General features: G+C 43.2%; 1 long non-coding RNA gene across 1 annotated transcript; it reads right to left on the reverse strand.

The window, feature by feature from the left end:
• Nucleotides 1-32: 32 nt before the first annotated feature.
• Nucleotides 33-24,383, reverse strand: LOC143420917 (uncharacterized). The gene is made up of 7 exons (XR_013100671.1): nucleotides 24,275-24,383; nucleotides 23,972-24,142; nucleotides 22,674-23,645; nucleotides 22,144-22,222; nucleotides 16,440-16,476; nucleotides 15,718-15,813; nucleotides 33-176 (listed from the first exon to the last, which is right to left on the reverse strand). It is a non-coding gene; the product is annotated as an uncharacterized LOC143420917 (long non-coding RNA).
• Nucleotides 24,384-25,950: the final 1,567 nt, after the last annotated feature.

The raw sequence follows: 25,950 nt of genomic DNA on the forward strand, positions 1-25,950 counted from the left end.
ACAATAAAGCAAATGCATCTGCAAATCTGGGAATATCACGCATCACCTAGTCGCCTTTCACCACAACAGCCATGCTTGAGGAAGTAAAATGGACTAGACTGGGAAGCGCTGTCGGTAACCACAGTGAGAAGGGCAACTGGAGGGTCAATGAGGGTCGACTCATCCAATGCGTCCGCCTGGAATAGACACAGTATCAATGGTAAATGGCCTGTATTTGTATAGCGCTTTACACATTCAGTCATCCAGACATTCACACCCATTCACACACTGGTGATGGCAGCTGCAGTGTAGCCACAGCCACCCTGGGGCGCACTGACAGAGGCGAGGCTGCCGGACACTGGCACCAGCGGGCCCTCTGACCACCACCAGTAGGCAACGGGTGAAGTGTCTTGCCCAAGGACACAACGACCGAGACTGTCGGAGCCAGGGCTCGAACCGGCAACCTTCTGATTACAAGACAAACTGCCAGCTCTTGAGCCACGATCGCCCCAATTAAATAAGTAAGGTTGGTTTGAGAGAATGTGACAAGCATGACCTGTAATCTAGCAAAACATTCAGCAGTGTAGTGGGTTACTTTGTAACGAGTTAGGGTACTCTACTTTTTTTGAAAAATGTACATTAACGTGTTAGCTTCTTGCATTACATAATTTGTATTTTTGTTATTTTTCTAAAAAAAAATTTTTTATTTCATGACTTTATCTCAAAAAGAAACTAAATCTTGACTTCAGCCTGGTTTTTGGGCCACCTGCAGCATAGCCATAGTGCTGTGATACGCCTGTGCCCTGCTCCTGACCTGTGTGCATTTGTGTGTGAGGGTTTTCTAAAGAGAGGGTATTTTGTTTGTACAATTTGGTAGCTGCTAGGGTATTTGATGAAAGATTTTTAATTTTGTGATTATGCTTAGTTGTAGCTTCATTTAAAGGAAGAAGAGCTTGTGAATTGGAACCAACACAGGAAGAGAGATTGAAGCCATATGTGTAGAGGAATGCGGTGACATACGATACTACCTCCTGTTTTAACAGACAAGCTGGCACTCTCCCCCTCTTTCTCTCCTTTTATGGGAATGTCTGAATTTCTATACATACAAAGTTACCTCCTTTTTCTGCAGATAAGCAAAAGGTTTTCTCCTTTTAAGGAAAATATTATCAGTTCCATACATGCCACTCCTACTGCTGTGGAAACTTGCTTGAAGTATAAATAAAGGATGTTCTGAATGCCCTGGGCGGTTTCTCTGTGTCACATGCGCATGTAAAAAAATAGATATCCGAGTTGTGAGTTTCTTTATCTTCTAACAATTTCTCCTCACATTTTCTTGGTCCTCCGAGCCGGAGGAGGAAGCATCGGTCGCTGTGTCCTGGCGTCGTGGAAACTGCACTGAAAGTCTGTCGACAGCCTTTTCGGAGTGAAAGTCCAGAGACGTGAAATTCGGGTTCTGGCCAGTGTTATTAAGTGGTCCACGGCGCTGGGATCCAGTGGCTGACTTTCAACATAGCCAGAGAAAGGGTACCTAGACCCGGGGCTTAGAGTACGCTTGGGGAGTGTGATCGTGTGTACAGCGTCTCTTTATGTCTGTCTCCACGTTGGTTGAGTGTGGAGTAAGTGTATATGAGAGCATGAGGGTGGGAATGGATGTTTGTATATGTGTGTGCCTGTATTTCTGTGTCTATATGTCAGGTTGGGTGTCAGGCGCCACCTCTCTGGGGACATCTTAGGCCCTCCAAGGTATAGAGGCCTATCTCCCCCTACCACCACTTCCCCTGCCAGTGGCGGACTCCCTCAGACATCGGTGTGTTGGTGGTTCTTTGTGTCCGGGGGTGGGCGTCCAGGTACACACCGGCTCACTCCTTGGCGGCCGCTTATCGGGGCCTGGAGCCTGGGGCTCGCTCGGGCCACTTCGGAGGTGGGGTGCCCCCGGCCTCTCGGCCTGGGGCTCGGTCACTCAGGCACGGCTGGCTGCCGACGGAGCTCACGGGCGCGTCACTGCAACTCCCCCTGGCTTCTGCTCCGCGGCTGCTGAGTGAGCCCTCATCTGGGACTCTCCTCAGCTCTTACTGGGACAGTGGCGCGGCTGCCCCTCTGTTGGTCTTCCTTGGTCTCTTGTGTTCTGGGGGCCTCTGGATGTCTGGAGTTTTGATCTCCTCCATACCTGCTTCATGCCCTGGAGGACGGGGCTGTGGCCCCCCCACACCCTCTATGGTAAATGGTAAATGGCCTGTATTTATATAGCGCTTTTACTAGTCCCTAAGGACCCCAAAGCGCTTTACATATCCAGTCATCCACCCATTCACACATTCACACACACATTCACACACTCTAGCAGATCATTACATGAAGGAACCTTTTAAAAAACAAAAAACAAGCGCGTCCATGCTCACAGGTGTACACACGGGTGATCACACCCACAAACTACACCCTTTTTGGCTCCTACCTCAAAGCACACTGTGTTCTGTTGATCTTATGTGCTGCACAATAATGTTTAATATTTAGTATTTACTGTCATATTCCCATATATCATTGTGATGTTGTTTATTCTATTACTCTTGTTCTCTTCTGCTTGTTTTCTTTTTTCTTTCTCAGCAGGTGATCCAGGTGATCGATATATGCATTTTTTCTTTTTTTTTTCTTTTTTTTTTTTCCTGCTCATTCTGTTGGTTTTTGGCTTTTGCCCTTCTCCCCCGTCCCTCTTCTCAGCTGTTTCTCTTTCCCTCTTTCTTTCTCCCCTTCTTTCCCCCAGTCAAGTCTGTCCCGTATTCAGTAAGTGAAAATAAAATAAACAATAAAAGGTGAATCAAATGGACCATTATGGCAAGGCTGGGATGGTCAATTTGGTAAAGTAAATCCGTTGGGCATCTTTCTTTGCATTTAGACAACAATTCTGATGGCAAAAGAGCCAAACGGGACAGGCAAAGCAAAAAAAAAAAAAAAAAAAAAAAAAAAAAAAAGGACATAGCCAGAGAATCTTGGGAAGGTAAAGAAACCACTCACTTACACTCGCGTAAAGCGAATTTAGGAGTAATCCACCGAAAGGATCTAATAAGTCTGATCCACTGCACGGATCTGTAAAAAGAGTACTAATCCGCCGAAAGGATTTTAAATTGGGAACTTTTAGGACCGACCTGCCGAAAGGGTCTGCGCGACTGTGTAAATGTTTGTGTTTTCTGTGTGTTGAGAGTGAATTGATTTGAACAGCACAATACGCTGCTGAATCACTCTCATTGTTATTGTCAGTGTTGGGAAAGTTACTTTTAAAATGTATTTCATTACAGAATACAGAATACATGCCCCAAAATGTATTCTGTAACGTATTCCGTTACGTTACTCAATGACAGTAACGTATTCTGAATACTTTGGATTACTTAATATATTATCATGCTTTTTACAACAACGTGAATGTACTATTGCTGTGTGATTTGTTACTATTACTGAAGGTCCGTGACTCCGAACTGTAGTAAAGGGACCTCTGACTAATACGGCGGGGTCCCTGTCGGCTCGTAGCTGAAAAATAGCTTTACTTTGTTGTCTGGCTCAACTTTGCTAGCGAGAGACAGAGAGAGGCGTAGAAAGGCTGCTCCAACGGAACTTATTGTTTTCGGAGGAAAACACGAACACGGTGTACAGTCGAGTCTTAATACCTTACTTACAGCTGGGCTCGTCAGGCACTCTTCTTGGCTGCAGTGGTTATTATTATATTTACATGCTTCCAGCTCCCGTTTTTCCTCGATGACAACTCGTACCTTTCCACTCCCCCTTTTCTCCCTCCTCGCGCTCACAGACCCATAACGTGTATGGCAGTCCATTCTCTCTGCAACACGGACTACACTGCCCGTGATGCTACATTCTTTAGAGCTATGCCTGTAGCATTCTGCCTGTTAGCTTAGCACAACAACAACAACAACAACGAAAAGGCGCTCTCTCACCCAGGAAACACACAGTCGCAGAGAGAGAGAGAGAGCGTCGCACTGTAACCATCGCAACCATAATGCTGCCGCCTGGAACAACAGAACGTAGCTGTCAAACAAACCCAAACAGTCCTGACCCGCGACAAAATGAAACAGGAAAGTACCGCAGTGTAATCCATTTATTTCAACAAAGTAACTGTATTCTAAATACCACCTTTTTAAACGGTAACTGTAACGGAATACAGTTACTCGTATTTTGTATTTTAAATACGTAACGGCGGTACATGTATTCCGTTACTCCCCAACACTGGTTATTGTAATTTTATTTCCTGTAAGTGGCTGAAGTACTGGTGATAAAAGAGAACGGTTGAGTTCCGCCTCATAAAACTGACACCGCTCCACTAAATAGAGTGGAGTAGAAGGGTGTAGTCAGTAACCACTCTTTAAGTCTAATACCAGAGAAAGCTCTGCAGTTCTGTTTTAATGGGTAATCAGCCCACTAAGTTTACTGTTGACGAACAGTGGTTAGAAAAAAAAAAATGTCCAGGCGCCGGACAAATTAGTGTGCAAAGATGGAGAAATCCTAAAAAGACCAAATGTTCCACCTGGGAAGGAAAATGTAGCCCATCTGCATTATTACAACTTAAAGGAGCATTACTGAAAGAACTAGGAGAGACAAAAGGTTTAAAGAAAAACGCACGCAAGAATTAGAATATTTCCAAGTATGGAAGCGAGAGGCAGATAGACGATGTGAGAACAAACAAAAGAAACAAGAAAAGAAAAAAGAAAAAGCAGAAGTATCATACCCCCCACCATATGCGCCCCTCCCTGGAGCAGCATCAATACTGAAGCCAACCCCCACTCCTGCTGCTGTGAAGCCAACCCCCACTTCCGCTGCTGCACGGCCAACCCCCACTCCCGCTGCTGCGACCCCCCTTAAACTATCATGTGATCCGTTTAGACCTCAACCTGGTCCTTATGCAGAGGCACAAAACATGTTAGATAAAATGGCACTAGGTGAAAATCCACAGGAAAAAAATAGGAAAAGATTGTTACGGACAAGATATGGGAGGTGATGTCAATCCACCTGGTCCTCCCGGCATTTTTCCCATGATAGCAGTACCAAACCCCAGATACGGCCAACTCACAGGGGAAGGTGAAGCAGATGGAGAGGCACAACGTGATAATAACCCAACTACATTTGTGTTTCGGCCGTGGTCACAAAAAGATAGGCAAAATGTGTTAAAAGACGTTCCCCCTCTTAATGAAGGTTTCATACCCTGGAGAGATGCGGTAGAAATGATCAGAAGACAGTGGTATTTAAATGGTCATGAAATGCTTCAAGTATTACAAGATATACTAGGTTTAAAAATGGGAACGGTTAGGGGAGATTTCACAGGTAGCGCCGCTGATGGAACGCCCTTAACACCTGTAAGTCAACTGCCGTCGCAAATTTATATGATCGCATCAGAGTACGATTAGCTCCAAGGGCTGACTATGGCAAAATTGGCAAAGTGAAACAAAAAGAAAATGAAACAGCGTCCGAGTTTTTAGATCGCCTGCATCCGGTTTTTAGGCAACATTCAGGAATGGATTATAATGAAGGTCCCGACGGTCCTTACCAACAGCAGCTAAAAAATGCATTCCTGAATGGTCTGCTACCCTCAGTGAAATCCCACGTTGAAAAACACTGGGTCACAATGAATACGGGACCACTAGCTGACGCATTGCAACATGCCGAGCACGCGCTCCGTGTAATAAAGAAAAAAAACTGCAAGCACAGGTACTTTCACATTAGACCCAGAAACAGGGTTTATCGCATTCTCAGGAGGATTTAGAGGTAACAGACAGGGACAGAGGAGAGGAAATAGAGGCAGAGGAAGAGGAGGATTTAGAGGAAAGGGCCAGAGATACGTAGGACAGACAGACTTACGCGAAAGAAGTGAAGAAAGAGATAATACGTGCTGGAATTGTGGCAAGGAAGGGCATTTCGCCAGAGATTGCAGACATAAAACAGACAAACGGCAATATTCAAATGAATGACTAAATGTGAAAAAGCCAAATGAAAATGACAAAAGTGATGCAGAAGTATTTAATGTCCATCAATTAGTTTCTGAAGTAGAAGGCAAACCTACGCTGACAGTCTATGTGAATGGTAAGCCAGTGCAGATGTTATGTGATACAGGAGCTTGTAAAACCGTTTTGAACAAAAAACCACAGGAAGTACAATTCGCAGAAGATACTTTAATAGTAAAATCAGCATCAGGTCACACTACAGTGTAACGACTGACAAAACCTTTATTTTTAGTATTAAGAGACAGCGGCAGATCATGCAAAAATCAGTGGATCTATGACCCGTCATGCCCCGTGAATCTGTTAGGAAGAGACGCACTAAAAAAAAACTAAAAATAGGAGTAGTGCCAGGAGAACAAGGCATGCCTGCAGAACTAATGCTAAATGATGAAGAAATAGAAAGCATCGAACCATGCCCAAATGGTTGTAAAGCGGGACCAGAGCCCCATTACTACTGGACTCTAGATCTTCCCTCATTAGAGCCATTACAACAAAAAGCCAAAATGTATTTACCACCTACATCTGTTGTACTTCCTTATACAGAGTATCACAACACACTGCCCTGGGCCCTATTTCAGGAAGCCGGTTTAGTGCAAACTCTGAGTAAGTACACCCTGAGTTAACGAAAACTCTGGGTTTTCGGTTTCACAAAGCGAGTTTAGATTAATTCTGAGTGAGTTACTATGACGACACACTCCGTGAAGCTAACCTGCCCCCTAGCAGGTTTACTTCAACTAACCCTGACTTTCTCCGCCTCTTTGTCGGAAACCTGACTGTAGGAAGTGTCAGACATGGCGTGCTCCTTCCTTGAAGAGCCAGTAGATGTTGAAGCCCAAATTCTCCACAGAGCTCTCCGCCGGGAGAGAGTGATTAGAGCGCGTTCGGACATTTTATCATTTCCTGATGATTTTCTGTGTGAACGTTACCGTTTTTCAGCACAATCTATAATTTATTTGAATAACATTCTCAGGCCTAATATTGCTCATGTGACACATCGCGGACATGCTCTCAGTTCTGTACATATTATTTGTATTGCACTTCGGTTCTTTGCAAACGGGAGCTTTCTGTATAATATTGGTGACGCTGAGCACGTTTCCAAGGCTACCGTCTGTCGGGCAGTCAGGAATGTTACAGTTGCACTGAAACGTCTCCTGTACTCGTCTGTGGTGCTCCCCGGTCATAGACCCACAAGATTTATCAAAGAGGGATGCCACAAAATTGCAGGTAGCAGGATGAACAAAACTTAATTCATGATGTGGTGATACTTGAACTACTACTTAAATTTTACATTTATTCTCACGGTTCCCAGGCGTGATTGGCTGTATAGATGGCACTCACATTCCAATCATTGCTCCTTCAGTAAATGAAGGAGACTATGTGAACAGGAAGTCTTTCCACAGCATTAATGTACAGGTACATAGTTCCCTGTAGCATTTCAAATTAACAAATTATTTCATTATAGTAATGGATGCTAATTTGTGTTCTCTGCACTGTGAAGATCATATGTGATGCTGCCAACATTATCACAAATGTGGAAGCCAACTGCTCAGCCTCTGTGAGTGGTGGTGGTGGAGGACCCCCACCTGTTTTTCGGGCCTCCGCTTTTTTTCTGTTGGCTATAACGGGTCACATTTGAGCATACAGAGTAAGCAAATATGTACTTGTAATGTGCTCAGATAATTTCAATAAGTGCTTACAGAAAGAAAATTAATGTAGCCTCTAACTACAATTGATTGACATAGGACAAACAGACCAAGCACTATGGCTCATAATACAATTACACCTTACCTGTTTGGACTATATTTTTATATTTCATTTTTACTTGCTGCCAGGAACGTTTGGGGCCTGTTGGGTTGCACCTGCGCTCAAATCACATCACAAAATAAAATGTATGAAATAAAAAATAAAATAAAATATAATAAAATAACGTGTTAAATGGGTGGAAATCCCTAGATCAATGTTTAAATTAACACTCACGCATTGACTCTGTCGGCTATGTTTTGCCATGCATGCTCCCTTTCTTTTGCAGCTGAGGCTGTGTTACTTTTTTTCCGCGCAATTTGCATGTTATCGGCATATGCTGCCATCAGAATTTCGGCCTCAAGCGCTGTAAAATACATTGACCGCGCCTTCTTTCCCTCCGTCTCCATGGTGACTCGCTTAATCTGTGCTCCACTAATCAGGGCTTTATGTATCCTCGTCCGCGCGCTTAATTTGGGGTTAAAGCAACTCCGCGTTGATTGAACTAATTGTTATCAGCCTTTCTGAAACCGAATATTCCGAGTTGGACAGTTCGGGGTTACTCAACCGTGAGTATCGTTTTTCACTCTGAGTTTTCTAAACCGGCTTCCTGAAATAGGGCCCTGGCCCAGATTCTCAATATGATGCACAAATCCACAGACTAGGCCCACAACGTTTAACACTGCAGCACCTCTATGTCACAAAAAGTGGAAATGCAGTGTGCTCAGTGATACAGAGTGAGAAAATTCAGGAAGTAAACAGGATGCCAAACCCACATGTGTCAGTGGCTCACAATGATAACACAGACTGGAGAGACTTAGGGCGGGTCCTCAGAAGTGTAGAAACTGACAGATATGAGAAAACAGGGGAAGCTCAGGAGGGATGGCTACAAGGCAGAAGGACAAAATGCATGCGCTACACATTAGGATGGGTAATGACAACAATGCCCAAAACTCATCTATCGGACGGTGCAAACGTCTGTATGACACAGAATGATAATGAGTGACATTTATTAACAATAGAAAAGTACCCAGAGCTAGAGCAATTGCCTGATGAGTTATGGTCTTCAGGCTCGACCGACGTAGGTTTGATAAAAAAATGCAGATCAAATAAGAGTGGAAACAACTACTTCACATAGACCTGTAAAACCACAATATACATTATCTAAAGAAGCTATGGAAGGCATTAAACCTGTAATCGCGATATGGAACAAGCAGGAATTTTAATCAAATCAGATAAAGTATCATGTAACACTCCCATTTTTCCAATAAAAAAGGCGAATACAGGAAAGTTTCGTTTGGTACATGACCTCCGTGCTATTAATAGCATTACAAAAACAGTACCACCAGTGGTGGCCAATCCACATACAATATTAAATCAAGTGACACCAAAAGAACAGTGGTTCTCAGTGATTGACCTGTCAAACGCTTTTTTTTCTGTGCCCCTGCACCCTGACTCACAGCATCTTTTTGGGTTCACGTTTAATGGAGAAAGATACACATACACAAGGCTACCACAAGGGTTTCAAAATAGCCCAACATTGTATGCCGAAGCATTGAAACAATCTATGTCACTGTGTACATTACCTGCGCCGGGACAATATCTGCTTTACGTAGATGACATCCTGGTAACAGGACACACACAGGAGCAATGCAAAGTGAACACCTTAACTGTTTTAAAACATTTGGCTGAACAGGGGCACAAGGTTTCGCAACACAAACTGCAATTGTGGAGCCCAAAGGTTACATACTTAGGGCATACACTCACGGGAGAAGGAAAGAAACTACTAGATAGTAGAAAAGTGACTGTGCAAAATGCCCCAAAACCTTTAACAAAGCAGCAAATGATGAGTTTCTTGGCTCTGCAATTTCTGCAGGACCTGGATTCCAAATTATGCAGCTGAAGTTCAGCCGTTACAAGACGTGATTTATGGAAAAAACTTAGCATTAAAGGACAAAATACAGTGGACTCCAGAGGCAGAGAAGGCATTTATAGATTTAAAAAAATGCATTACAAACAAACACTGTACTCGCTCTACCAGACTATGACAAACCATTCTACCTGCATGTAGATGGTGGAGCAGGGTACATGAAAGCTGTGTTAACCCAAGCTTTTGGCGAAAAACAACGCCCATTGGCATTTTATTCCAGTAAATTAGACTGTTGCCACAGGACTACCTACATGTGTACAAGCTTGTGCAGCAGCTGCAGAAGCAGTAAAAAAGTAAGCTGACATTGTACTAGGTCATACTCTAATAATTAGAGTACCGCATGCAGTAACCTCTATTCTGTTGCAAGCCAACTTATCATATCTGACTCATGCAAGACAACTATCCTATGTTGGCATTTTGTTATCACAGTCACATATACAGATTGAAAAATGCGGCCAGCAAAACCCAAGCACACTTTTAGCTACGCCAGGACAGGGTGACCCACACTGTTGTATAGAAAAGCTTGATGAAGACACCAAACCATGTGCTGACATCCACAGCACGCCACAACCTGGGCCCTATTTCAGGAAGCCGGTTTAGTGCAAACTCTGAGTAAGTACACCCTGAGTTAACGAAAACTCTGGGTTTTCGGTTTCACAAAGCGAGTTTAGATTAATTCTGAGTGAGTTACTATGACGACACACTCCGTGAAGCTAACCTGCCCCCTAGCAGGTTTACTTCAACTAACCCTGACTTTCTCCGCCTCTTTGTCAGAAACCTGACTGTAGGAAGTGTCAGACATGGCGTGCTCCTTCCTTGAAGAGCCAGTAGATGTTGAAGCCCAAATTCTCCACAGAGCTCTCTGCCGGGAGAGAGTGATTAGAGCGCGTTCGGACATTTTATCATTTCCTGATGATTTTCTGTGTGAACGTTACCGTTTTTCAGCACAATCTATAATTTATTTGAATAACATTCTCAGGCCTAATATTGCTCATGTGACACATCGCGGACATTCTCTCAGTTCATTACATATTATTTGTATTGCACTTCGGTTCTTTGCAAACGGGAGCTTTCTGTATAATATTGGTGACGCTGAGCACGTTTCCAAGGCTACCGTCTGTCGGGCAGTCAGGAATGTTACAGTTGCACTGAAACGTCTCCTGTACTCGTTTGTGGTGTTCCCCGGTCATAGACCCACAAGATTTATCAAAGAGGGATGCCACAAAATTGCAGGTAGCAGGATGAACAAAACTTAATTCATGATGTGGTGATACTTGAGCTACTACTTAAATTTTACATTTATTCTCACGGTTCCCAGGCGTGATTGGCTGTATAGATGGCACTCACATTCCAATCATTGCTCCTTCAGTAAATGAAGGAGACTATGTGAACAGGAAGTCTTTCCACAGCATTAATGTACAGGTACATAGTTCCCTGTAGCATTTCAAACTAACAAATTATTTCATTATAGTAATGGATGCTAATTTGTGTTCTCTGCACTGTGAAGATCATATGTGATGCTGCCAACATTATCACAAATGTGGAAGCCAACTGCTCAGCCTCTGTGAGTGGTGGTGGTGGACGACCTCCACCTGTTTTTCGGGCCTCCGCTTTTTTTCTAGTGGCTATAACGGGTCACATTTGAGCATACAGAGTAAGCAAATATGTACTTGTAATGTGCTCAGATAATTTCAATAAGTGCTTACAGAGGGGAAATTAATGTAGCCTCTAACTGCAATTGATTGACATAGGACAAACAGACCAAGCACTATGGCTCATAATACAATTACACCTTACCTGTTTGGACTATATTTTTATATTTCATTTTTACTTGCTGCCAGGAACGTTTGGGGCCTGTTGGGTTGCACCTGCGCTCACATCACATCACAAAATAAAATGTATGAAATAAAAAATAAAATAAAATATAATATAATAACGTGTTAAATGGGTGGAAATCCCTAGATCAATGTTTAAATTAACACTCACGCATTGACTCTGTCGGCTATGTTTTGCCATGCATGCTCCCTTTCTTTTGCAGCTGAGGCTGTGTTACTTTTTTTCCGCGCAATTTGCATGTTATCGGCATATGCTGCCATCAGAATTTCGGCCTCAAGCGCTGTAAAATACATTGACCGCGCCTTCTTTCCCTCCGTCTCCATGGTGACTTGCTTAATCTGTGCTCCACTAATCAGGGCTTTATGTATCCTCATGCGCGCACTTAATTTGGGGTTAAAGCAACTCCGCGTTGACTGAACTAATTGTTATCAGCCTTTCTGAAACCGAATATTCCGAGTTGGACAGTTCGGGGTTACTCAACCCTGAGTATCGTTTTTCACTCTGAGTTTTCTAAACCGGCTTCCTGAAATAGGGCCCTGGTTTCAGCGATATTTTTGTAGATGGTTCAGCATCTAAAAGTAGCACTAGCCAAAACTGCGTAGGTTATGCAGTAACTACAGAAGACAGTGTGATTGAAGCAAAACCTCTTACACCCTCACACTCAGCACAGAGTGCAGAACTGAAAGCAGTTATAAGAGCATGTGAACTACACAAAGGCCAATCTATAAATATTCACACTGATAGCCCGTATGTTTTCTCAGCAGTACACAGTTTTGCGAGAATTTGGCAAAATAGAGGTATGGTCACATCCACAGGTAACCCAGTACAACATGGGGACCTACTGAAGACTCTACTGGAAGTGATCACCTTGCCAAAACAATTGGCACTTTGTAAATGTGCGGCACATCAAAAAGACAACTCTGTTGTCACAAAAGGAAATAACTTTGCAGACCAAACAGCAAAGCAGGCTGCACAACAAACGATAATGCTTCTAACATCCGAACGTTGTACACAAATACCACTTGACGTACTAAGAGACGAACAAAAAGCTGCAACAACCACTGAACAGAACAAATGGCTGAAATGTGGAGCACAACTAAAAGATGATTTAATGGTATGTGATGGAAAACCAATATTACCAAAGTCTCTACACAAAACAGCAGCCTTAGTGACCCATGGTATAACGCATGTGTCAACAGGAGGGATGTTAAAGATAATTAATACACATTTCTACACTATAAATTTTGAAACTTCAGCAAAAGAATTTGTAAGAACATGTCTAATCTGTCAAAAACGCAATTCACAAGGAAATTTAAGACCTAAGAGAGGCCAGTTCCCCACACCACCTCATCCATTTCACACCATCCACATGGATTTTATTGAACTGAATGAATGTCAAGGATCAAAATATGCTTTAGTGATTATAGATGTGCTTTCAAACTGGCCAGAGATATTCCCAGTAAAAAGGAATGATGCAATCTCCGTTGCAAAATGTTTATGTAATCATTTCATTCCCACTTATGGCATTCCTTCATTGATTAGATCTGACAATGGCACACATTTTGTCAACAAAGTTATCAGAAGAGTTTCAGAAGTATTAGATTTTAACATTAAAAATCATTGTGCATACCATCCTCAGAGTGCAGGATTAGTAGAAAGAACTAACGGCACTATAAAACAAAGACTGAGGAAATGCATGGAAGAAACAAAAAGACCATGGCCAGAGTGCATAGGTCTAGTAAAAATGTGGATGAGACTAACTCAGGGCTCCCAAAAATTGACACCATTTGAAATAATTCATGGGAGACCTTTTCCACTACCAATAACAAGTGAACCGATAGATAAATCTGTTAGAGAGATAACTTTAGCAGAATGGATGGTAAAGCTACTAAAAAACAAGGACATTGTGTTGAACAATAAACTGCCGTGTGATTCCTCTCCAATCTCTTGTAGATTAAAGCCAGGTGATTGGGTCCTTATACGAGTACTCCAGAGAAAGAATTGGAACTCACCCCGGTGGGAAGGTCCATACCAAGTACTCCTAACGACGCCAACAGCTTGCAAAATCGCTGAGAGGCCCTCTTGGATCCACCAGAGCCATTGCAAAAAAGTGGAAGTGAGTGACAGCACAACCTAAAGACACCACCACCCCGATTCTTTGGTGATCTACAGGTGAAGGGAGGGCTGATCGGGTATATCCCGCCTTCTACTTCTCGCCTGTAGTCTACTCACCAGAGTAAATCGGTGTGTCTGGTCATCATGAAGATTATTCTGTTTACCACCTTGGCCCTGCTGCTTACAGCATGGACTCTGATGCACTTAAAGGATCAAGAAGCCAACCTGCATAGAAGGGCATGGACATATGACAACTCACACCTGGCTGAAGTGACACAGGACCACATCCATCCCTGGATGAACAACGCCTGGTATAGATACATATATAATCGCACAGAAGGCAAAGATTGTTATATATGCTCACACATGCCTGCTACAACACAGCATGCTACATTATATGGCAGACCTATGAACATGACTCAAGTGACATGCGCAGCAAGCTTTGCCAGTCTAGGTTATCAATATTCAGGAATTGTCTTAAACCACAGTGACCCCCTGACTATTGGACTTCGAGATGGCAACTGTGACCAATTGTTTTGGGTTAACTTGAAGGTTAAACAAAGACATGAAGCACTGCATTTCCCGGTATTCCTAGACAATCCAATAAAATGGGAGCATATGAGATGTTATCGCCAGACGATAGGAACCATCGATTTAGGGACCACCAGGAACTGTGTAGGAACGTATACACATGCACTTGGTGGCCCAGTGAAGAACAACGGTCCATCTAACGGTACCTATTGGGTACAGGGAATGGCATGGTTATGTGGACAGCGTGCCTATTTCGTACTCCCAGAGCAGTGGACAGGCACATGTGCCCCTATATTCATCTCTGACCACACATTCAAGATAACGGCAATCAAGAGCTTCCAATCTACGAGAAGGAAACGAGAAGCCCAGCAAGTGGAGCCACATGATTCCGTGTGGGGCACTGACGTACCGAAAGAATTTAAAACATGGACTACTGGACAAAAGATTGTCCATGCAATATTTCCATGGATTGGAGTTGGAAAACATGCCCTGCGTATTGAAACTCTAGATTATCGTTTTGGGCTGTTTTTAAATGCATCGACCACCATCAACAACGAGCAAAATCAGGAAATTGATGCCATAAGAATAACTGTTATGCAACACCGAGTTGCCCTGGACATGATCTTGGCAGAAAAGGGTGGACTGTGTGTTTTGTTCAATACAACTTGTTGCACATATATTCCAGACAATGTGCATTCTGATAATATGACAAATGCTCTACAATTACTTAGAAATGTTCAACAGGCACAGGTAACCGATTGGGCAAATTCACAAAGTAATTGGTGGGATTGGTTTATGAGCGGCTCATGGAGAACATTGATGTTTAAGGTTTTGATGTTTTTTGGCCTAATACTTATCATGTTTTGTATCTTTACTACATGCATTATCCCCTGTGTAAGAGGAATGGTATCAAGAATGATATCTCAATCTCTTGTTGCATATGTCACTGTGCCAGATGAGGAAGAAGGAGAAGACGATGAGTATGAAACTAATGTGATGAATGATTATGTTTGAATGATACACATTTTATGACGATTTCAGCTACAAACAGGAGGGAATGAAAGATTTTTAATTTTGTGATTATGCTTAGTTGTAGCTTCATTTAAAGGAAGAAGAGCTTGTGAATTGGAACCAACACAGGAAGAGAGATTGAAGCCATATGTGTAGAGGAATGCGGTGACATACGATACTACCTCCTGTTTTAACAGACAAGCTGGCGCTCTCCCCCTCTTTCTCTCCTTTTATGGGAATGTCTGAATTTCTATACATACAAAGTTACCTCCTTTTTCTGCAGATAAGCGAAAGGTTTTCTCCTTTTAAGGAAAATATTATCAGTTCCATACATGCCACTCCTACTGGTGTGGAAACTTGCTTGAAGTATAAATAAAGGATGTTCTGAATGCCCTGGGCGGTTTCTCTGTGTCATATCTGTTGAGCAGTGACCGCCCATGCGCATGTAAAAAATAGATATCCGAGTTGTGAGTTTCTTTATCTTCTAACAATTTCTCCTCACATTTTCAAATTGTATTTAAAAAAAAATCCATAGCATTTTATCTTACTGGCAGAATTTAAGTAATGCAAAAATACACTTACATTACATGTCTAAAAGAATTCTGGGTCCTCCTCCCGCAGGTATACAGGAAGGGCACGAAGTACTGCAGTGCATTTCACGTTGATATCAGGCGCCTCCTAAAAAGGGAAAAGAAAAGTTCATTTAACGCAAAGTTTTCAGGTGTCATTCTTTGGGGAGAATACATGTTTATGAAACTGCATGACATCAGACTCCACTAAATTTTGGAGACTTTTCTTTTAAGATACAAGCTTTCTGTCTCTTGTGACAGAGAGTCTGTTTCTTAATCATTTGACAAAAACCCTACACAGTATTTTAAAATAGTATTCTCCAGATCAGAGCTGTAATCTATATAGAACATGGGGTTCAAAGCAAGGAAAAATTGTGTGTTTATCAGTGAAACCTTTAATTTGTGTTAATTTTATCATTATCAATATATGAAATCTTCACCTTAAGGGACTTAATGAATGGTTTCTTCTAAAAATTAGAAATGATTGAGTCATTTCACATCATATGAAAATATTAATTTTTAATACAAATTTGGCCCTACAAAAATGGAAACTCAGTAACAAAGATAATGGAGATTCTCTAAACACGAGCGAATATCACAGTAAAATTGTTGATTGTGATTCACACATTGGATGTATCCTCAGTGATTTGGTACAATTATACAACATTTTATAAGAACTGAACAACTGATGAAACAACTTACTTATGTGACCACATATGAAGTGTTATAACTTACCACAAAAGGTGAACTGTGCCACTGACCCTTGGTAGATCTGCACATGATAAAAAAAAAAAAAAAAAAAAAAAAAAAAAAAAAAGCGCATTATAAATACTAACACAGCTATTAATAATTAAACTGGTGGGGTACATTTAAGATGTTAATGTCACAAAATAAAATAGACTGGTAGAAAGAAGTACAAGGAAATGGTAATGGGGGGAGCCATGAAAATAGATATTTTCAACATGATTCAGTGTGACAAAGCCAGGGCATGATTTAAAAAAAAAACAACAAAACAAAACAACAACAACAAAAAAAAAAAAAAAACAGGTTGTCACAGTCCTGGGTCAGTGACCCAGTGTTTTGAGTTTCTTGTGCCTCAGTTTTTGTATTATGTTCTTAGTTCTCTTTGTTGTCCCAGCCTATTCTTTAGTGTAGTGTCTTAGTTTGGTGTTCTTGTACACTCAACAAAAATATAAACGCAACACCTTTGTTACTGCTCCCATTCCCCATGGGATGGACGTAGAGACCTAAAATTCATTCCAGATACACAATATAACCATCCCTCCCAAACAGTGGTCACAAATCAGTCCAAATGTGTGGTAGTGGGCACATCTGCTATATTGAGATAATCCATCCCACCTCACAGGTGTGCCACATCAGGATGCTGATCTGACATCATGAGTAGTGCACAGGTGTACCTCAGACTGCCCACAACAAAAGGCCACCCTGGAATGTGCAGTTTTTTGCACTATTGGGGGTCTGGGGACCCAGAACCGGTCAGTATCTGGTGCGACCACCATTTGCCTCATGCAGTGCAACACATCGTCGCATGGAGTCTATCAGATTGTCAATTGTGGCCTGTGGAATGTTGGTCCACTCCACTTCAATGGCTGTGCGAGGTTGTTGGATATTCGTGGGAACTGGTACACGCTGTCGTATACGCCGGTTAAGCACATCCCGAACATGCTCAATGGGTGACATGTCCGGTGAGTATGCTGGCCATGCAAGAACTGGGACATTCTCAGCTGCCATCTGCCCTGAACAATGTGAACCATGATTCATCCGTGAAGCGCACACCTCTCCAACGTGCCAGACGCCATCGATGTGAGCATTTTCCCACACAAGTCTGTTACGGCGACGAGCTGGAGTCAGGTCAAGACCCCGATGAGGACGACGGGCATGCAGTTGAGCGTCCCTGAGACGGTTTCTGACAGTTTGTGCAGAAATTGTTTGGTTGTGCAAACCAATTGTTCCAGCAGCTGTCTGGGTGGCTGGTCTCAGACGATCTTGGAGGTGAACCTGCTGGATGTGGAGGTCCTGGGCTGGTGTGGTTACACGAGGTCTGCGGTTGTGAGGCCGGTTGGATGTGCTGCCATATTCTCTGAAACGCCTGTGGAGACGGCTTATGGTTGAGAAATGAACATTCAATGCACGGGCGACAGATCTGGTTGACATTCCTGCTGTCAGCATGCCAGTTGCACGCTCCCTCATTGCTTGTGGCATCTGTGGCATTTTGCTGTGAGACAAAACTGCACATTCCAGGGTGGCCTTTTGTTGTGGGCAGTCTGAGGTACACCTGTGCACTACTCATGATGTCAGATCAGCATCCTGATGTGGCACACCTGTGAGGTGGGATGGATTATCTCAATATATAAGTTCAAGGCGCCCCCCGTGTGCGGCAGCCTGTTACAGCAGCTCTGCTCATTCTGAGTTTCTTTCTTTCTTATCTTTTCTTCTCGTAATTTTTTATAACTAACGTATCAGTAATTAGACTCTGCAACCATGTTCTACCGTTTTGTGCTAGTTCTGGTCGTTTTTCTTAGTTTATTTCTACTTTTTTCACGCGTGTCTGGGGACTCAGAGCAGGGATCCTTTGTTTACAGTAAGGATCAGCTGTTAGCGCTGCGTCCCGCAGCGGTACTGCCGGCGGACAGACCCGACATTCCCAGCGAGCTGAGGAGGAAAAGACGGGGGTGTCGTGCTGGGAAGGAGCGCCGTCGCCCGAGAAGGAGACGTTATCGACCATCTCTTCCTTCTGTAATCATTGGAAACGTAAGATCTTTGCCCAATAAGATGGATGAGCTCACGTCGCTAACCTGGTCACAGAGGGAGTACCGGCAATGTAGCATCATGATGCTAACGGAGTCGTGGCTAACACCGCTAACTCCGGACACAAGCGTGACACTACCGGGATTTCAGATGCTGCGAGCGGACAGGACGAGAGAGAGCGGTAAGAGGAAAGGAGGGGGACTGGCAGTTTTTGTGAACGACAGATGGTGTAACCCTGGGCACATCACTGTGAAAGAACAACTCTGCAGCAGAGACATTGAGCTGTTAGCCGTTAGCATGCGTCCGTACTATCTGCCCCGGGAATTCTCGCATGTTATCGCAATAACAGCGTATGTCCCCCCCTCGGCCAACGCGGATGCAGCCTGTGACACTCTCCACTCAGTGGTCAGCAGACTGCAAACACAATCTCCGAGAGCCCTTTTCATAATATCAGGGGACTTCAATCATGCCTCTTTGGACTCCACACTGCCCACCTTCACCCAGTATGTGACCTGCTCAACCAGAGACAATAAAACACTGGACTTACTGTATGCCAATGCTGAAGAGGCATACAGTTCATCACCTCTCCCTCCACTGGGCAAATCTGACCACAACCTGGTGCACCTTGTCCCTGTGTATGAGCCCTTAGTGCGCAGGGAGCCACCAGCCACCCGCACAGTGCAGAGATGGTCAGAGGAGAGCGAGGAGGCTCTTAAGGACTGTTTTGAGTCGACTGTGTGGGAGGTGATCTGTGACGACCATGGAGAGGACATCGACAGCCTTACTACATGCATTACTGACTATATTAATTTCTGTGTGGATAACACCGTACCTACCAGGACTGTACGGTGTTTCTCCAACAACAAACCTTGGATTACCCCAGAAATTAAAGCTGTCCTCAAGCAGAAGAGGAGGGCCTTCAAATCCAAAGACAAAGAGGAGTTGAAAAGGGTGCAGAGAGAGTTGAGGGGACTGATAAGGAATGGGAAGGACAGCTACAGGCAGAAGATGGAGAACCAGCTTCAGCAAAACAACGTTGGTGAAGTCTGGAGAGGCCTCAGAACCATCTCGGGCCACAAACAGCAGAACTCTCTGCCTGGGAGGGATGTGAGGTGGGCAAATGAACTGAATCATTTCTTCAACAGATTTGATTCAACCATGAGACAGTCTACAACATCGGCTGCAGACTCACCCACCCCCACTGCTGCTGTTCCACCTCAGACACTTCACACCTCCTCTATTCACCCTGCTCACTCCCCCCCCACCCCCAACAACAGCATCCAATACACACTCAACACAAGGCTCCAGCCTGTCTCTCTCAACCACCCAGGTTAGGAGGGAACTGAGGAGGATTAATGGCAAGAAGGCAGCGGGTCCAGATGGCATCAGCTCGAGGGTCGTCAGGTCCTGCGCGGACCAACTGTGTGGGGTGATGGAGCACCTCTTCAACCTGAGCCTGAGGTTGGGAAGAGTCCCACAGCTCTGGAAAACCTCCTGTGTTGTACCAGTGCCAAAGACTTCACGCCCCAAGGACCTCAACAGCTACAGGCCGGTGGCTCTGACATCCCACCTGATGAAGACCCTGGAGCGGTTGGTCCTGGCTGAGCTTCGGCGCCTAACAAGCTCATCACTGGACCCACTTCAGTTTGCCTACCAGCCTGGCATTGGAGCGGATGATGCCGTCATTCACCTCCTACATCGTTCCCTCGCTCACCTGGAGACCGCTGGAAGCACTGTGAGAATCATGTTCTTTGATTTCTCCAGTGCCTTCAACACTATTCTTCCCTCGGTTCTGAAGGACAAGCTGGAGAACTCTGGAGTGGACCATCACCTCACTACCTGGATTTTGGACTACCTCACCGACCGACCACAGTATGTGAGGACTCAGGGCTGTGTGTCGGACAGGGTCGTCTGCAGTACGGGGGCCCCACAGGGAACGGTTCTGGCTCCGTTCCTCTTCACCATCTACACTGCAGACTTCTCCCACAATTCCACCCAGTGCTTCCTGCAGAAGTTCTCTGATGACTCTGCAATAGTCGGCCTCATCACTGATGGGGACGACAAGGAGTACAGAGGACTGACTCAAGACTTTGTGGACTGGTGCCAGCTGAACTACCTCCAGATCAACGCCAGTAAAACCAAGGAGCTGGTGGTAGACTTCCGCAGGCACAAGCATTCTCCACTGCAACCACTGAACATCCAGGGTATGGACATTGAGGCTGTGGACAGCTACAGGTACCTTGGTGTTCATCTGAACAACAGACTGGACTGGACTCATAACTCAGACGCCCTCTACAGGAAAGGGCAGAGCAGGTTGTACCTGCTGCGGAGACTCAGGTCGTTTGGGGTGGAGGGCCCACTCCTGAAGACCTTCTATGACTCTGTGGTGGCTTCTGCTATCTTTTATGGTGTGGTCTGCTGGGGCGGCAGCATCTCTGCTGGGGACAGGAAGAGACTGAACAGGGTGATCCGAAGGGCCAGCTCTGTTCTAGGATGCCCTCTGGACCCAGTGGAGGTGGTGAGTGACAGGAGAACGGCGGCTAAGCTGTCATCCCTGTTGGACAACGTCTCCCACCCCATGCAGCAGACTGTGACAGCACTGAGCAGCTCCTTCAGTGGGAGACTGCGGCACCCACGGTGTGGGACGGAGAGATTTCGCAGGTCTGTCCTCCCCACTGCTGTCAGACTCCACAACAAAGACTTTAACTGAACAAACACACACATCCACACATGTGCAATAACACTAAGTGCAATAATCTTTTCTGGCATCGTTGTATTTTTACTCAGTTGTATATAGCATTCGTATTCTATTTTTATCTTATTGTATATTTTTATTCTATTTTATTCTACTGTATATAGTATATTATTTTATTCTATTCTGTACAGTTGTGTACTGTATTTATTCTTATTGTATTCTAATTTTTGCGTCATAACTTTTGCACTGTCCACTTCCTGCTGTGACAAAACAAATTTCCCACGTGTGGGACTAATAAAGGTTATCTTATCTTATCTTAATATAGCAGATGTGCCCACTACCACACTTTTGGACTGATTTGTGACCACTGTTTGGGAGGGATGGTTATATTGTGTATCTGGAATGAATTTTAGGTCTCTACGTCCATCCCATGGGGAATGGGAGCAGTAACAAAGGTGTTGCGTTTATATTTTTGTTGAGTGTATTTTGTTTAGTTCTGAGTATTTGGTAGCTGCCCTCTGTGTTTCTTAGTTGCTCTGTCTCCCCTACTCTAGTTTGCATCTGTGCTAATTCCTGTTTTACTTTGAAGGTCTGTGTCTCATGTGAGTGTATCCTACTTTGCTCCCTTGTCTCGTCAGTTCTGATTTCTCCCAGCTGTGCTCTCCTTCTGTGTCTCATTCCCCTCGTTACTTCCCATTGTATTTAAACCCTGTGTTTCTCTGAGTCAGTGCTGTGTCGTCCCTCAAGCTGTGTGTTTCCTCGTGTGAGTTTATATTTTCCCAGTTTAGTTTTGTATGCTCGTTTTCTGTGAGCAGCAATTAAAGCTGTGATTTTGAGTTCATCCCCTGAGTCTGAGTCCTGCATTTTGGGTCCAACTCCTGCCTGCCGCACAGCGATTCATGACACAGGTCTTTTAACCTAAAAATGTTTTAATGGCCATGAAGAAAGGTCTCTTCAATAGATCTTTCAACTCACCTGTGTTTACTGTCTCCACCTGAAATTAATTGCAGTCTGAATTTTTTTTTCTTCTGTCTTTTTGTCTTCGGTCTTCAGCCTTGGAAGAAAAAATAAAAATATTGAAAACCTTATTAGCACACTAAATATACAACACCTTGCTATATTTCAATTGTTTTAGATAGAAGTTGCCACTGCTAGCTGAGTCACTTTTGAATGATGCTAATGAGAAGAAAAAAAAACCTGCCGAACAATGAGGCTGCTGTTGTAAAAACGCCAACTTTCTTGCGTTGGCAAGGGGTCGTTAAAATATCACTAAGACCCTTTCTTTATGTGTGATTCTTCGTAAAACTGTGTTTTAATCGGTTAAAACTGACGACATAATCTATGTTTGAAAAAGAGCGCGAACAACAGCGAACAACTATTCACCACCTGGGTCTGTGCTTTTTAACACAACAGCGCATTCGAAAACAAGTTATTGGCTGCAACATATTAATATACTTGCTTTTTTACGGAAAAAACAAACATAACGAAGGTTCCGTTTTACTTACAAGTTTCTCCAAATGTGTTCTCCAGTCGCTCGAGAAGGGCAGCCATATTGAACAGAATTTTCTGTCAACATCGTTCAGGTTAGAGAGAAAACGTCATGACGTACACATGCGGAGCTCGGAAAAAAAACATTTACTCAAAAATCATAATTAAGAAATCAATATTTACTCTTAACTTCTAAGCCATGTACAATTATAACTGTTTGAATCGTTAACCGAACAGAAAAGTTTTAAGTTGTTTTAACTTTGTGAGGAATTTCAATTGTTATATCCACAAACTTTATAAGTCAGGTAGACTGTTGGGGTTTACAGTGTAGCACTTGTGGCTGGTTCTGGTGGTTCGTTCTCTTTCTGTGCTGTTGCTCCTGACTCTGGATCTGATACCGTTATTGCTATACCTTGTGGAACTGGAGATGGATGTTGTGTTTGAACTGGTAGTGATGTAAGTGATGCCATTGGTGCTGTAGCCTGTGTAGCTCTAGGAGGAGGTGGTGGTGCTACCGCCACTGGTGCTGCTGTAGCCTTTGAAGCTAGAGCAGATGCTGGTGCTGCTGCAGCTTGTGGTGCTGCTGGACCTGGTTGTGCTGTTAGTAATGTGGCTGCTGTTTTCTTTAAATCCCGGTGTGGCACACTTGGCATGCTGTCTTTGCTTAACTTTAATTGGTCAATATTTACTTTTGGAATGATTGTCCCATTGGAATCCTGAAGATCTGCACTTTTACCTTGGATTGCTGCAATAATGTAAGGGCCTAAAAAGTTGGCTTCAAGTTTCCCCCCCTTTCCTCTGCTGGCTTCTTATTTAGCTCTTAAAACTTTGTCACCAACTTTGAAGACGACATCTCTCTTCATCATTTTTATTTTGCCCTTTGTTTTTTCCTGAGCTTTGACCTTGTTGTCCTTCACCAGTTCCAACAGCTTTTGAATGTCTTCTGACAGCTCCTCCTGCCCCACAATGTCTTCCACACTCTCATCAACCTTTGAATCAAAAGACATGTCTATCATTACTATAATTTGTGTAAGATACACAGATAATACATAAAAGAACTGAGAAATACAGTGAAAATTTACATTAAGTGTCTTTGGTAAGGTTTTAAGACAATGTATTTCTGGCAAAGCTTCAGTGTATCTTGGGATTGATTGGACATGAAGAAAACTGTTATTGAGGGGTGGAACAATCCATAAAAATATTCAGTGGTGTAGTGCTTTTATGGCGGTGAAACTGATCTGCCTGTGCCTCAAAAACTAAAAAAGTTTCGTTGTGTGGGATTTTCATGTAGTTTGTCACAGACAGAAAGACATACCATGAACTCTTCTGGGATTTCGGAAGGATAGCGAGCCTCTCTGCCAAACATTAGGTAATAAGGTGAGTATTTGGTGGTCACTTGTTTTTTTTAGTTCTGAGTCCAAACATTACAGCATCCAGATACTCATCCCACATTTCTGGTTGGTCACCAACGACTTTACACAGGGCTCTGACAATGAAAGCACATAGAAGACATTCATATGAAAGATCATTTACATTTTTTAATAGTTTAATGTCATGCATTAATGTTTTGGTTGAAGGGAACCCCCATAAATGTATAACATGTACTCCAAGAATTTACCTCTGGATGGTGCCATTCATTTTCTCCACCAGCCCATTCGTTTGTGGGTGATAGGAGGAGCAGAGGCTTCTTTTAATTTTTAACAATCCGCAAACCCTTTTGTTGAGCTGCAAAAGAAAGTTATATACACTGGCTATAAGCACATTACAATAAGCAAATTTTATGAGACAGTTTGTCACTTCCCCGGCTGATTTTGACTTTGTGGCCATTTTGTAAAATAATCAATAAAAACTCATATGTATTGATGTCCATTGTTGGTTTCAGTAAGTTTTCCAATAAGGTCCATCCCAACCAGTTCAAATGGCTGAGAGACCTTAAAAACAAAATCATAGTTAAGTTAATAATACTGAAATTATACAGAATGCTAGTCTACTGTTATAATTTTTTCAAGTATATAATCAGTAGTTTTCTAAGCAATGAAAACATTGTGTGATTAAATGTGATTATTTGCTATGGTCGATGACTAACTTTATCGGAATGTATTCTGCTGGTTTTTTAATTGTTGCAGCACTTGCCTGGCAAAGTGCACACTGGGAAACCTAATCAAAAATAAAAGCAATTCAATAACAAACACAAGAGTTGATGATCAAGGTTTACATAATATTGCGGCTCCTCCAACCTATGGCCGCGGCAGGCTAAACATGAGGACACAGATGACGCACAACAATAAACACATAAAACACACTTCTGTACCATTTGCTCCTTTTATTCCACATGCAACGGTCCAATATACAAATCAGCACACGGGATTAACTATTAAACAAATGCACAGACTGCACAAACAAATAACTGCAACTCACCAATAACTGCACTAACTACTATGCCAAATTACAACTTGGCCTATGGCATCAATTAGTGCACAAATATACAAAAACCATCAAGTTACAGTCAAAATACATCAAAATCATTCAAGCTGCGTTTAAGCTGCGGTCAACAGAAAGTTTTGCCTCATGTTCACCCTACCTTTCTGCTCATCAACATCAGGTGCTGTGAACAGGTGAGTGCAACCACATTTATCATCTACCACACCCATGAGACACGCCCCACACCCGTGCACCAATACAGTGAGTCCATTTAAACCAACCCACTTAGTCAGAAGGGAACAACTCATGTGGCTCCTACACATAACTTATTTTGAGATACAGAAACATTGCTGTGTTCCTCTTAAAATAAGTTAGCTGTAGTCGAATTACATAGAGTTTGTTTTGGAGTACCCACCCAATTATTGATGTCGACTGACATCCCTGGCCAGTAGAACCGCTTTGAAATGGCTTCTCTTGTTTTTGTTTGCGCACAATGGGCCCCAGTAGGACTGGCATGAAAATCTGAAAAAATTGTGTTTGCCTCATCAGCCCCACAGACTACCGTTGTCTTTATGGTTTTGTCTGTGCCTTTGTAGCGCCAGTAAAACAGCTGGTCCCCTAAACATAAACAAGAAAATAGAAAAGTTTATTATAGCTGTTTAAACCACGACAGGTCTATATGTGGTAAAAGTCATGACAATACATCTTGAATGTAATGAATCAATTATGTATGTGATATAATTTGGGGGTGACTATTGGACTGGTTCTCTATATTTATGACACTATGACTACTTCAGAAGCCAAAAAGATTATGCCACACACAAGACTGTATTACTGATACTAAAAAAAGTGATGGATGTGTAAAGTCATTAT

This window comes from Maylandia zebra, linkage group LG11 (genome assembly GCF_041146795.1).
Source record: "Maylandia zebra isolate NMK-2024a linkage group LG11, Mzebra_GT3a, whole genome shotgun sequence".
Taxonomy (NCBI): domain Eukaryota; kingdom Metazoa; phylum Chordata; class Actinopteri; order Cichliformes; family Cichlidae; genus Maylandia; species Maylandia zebra.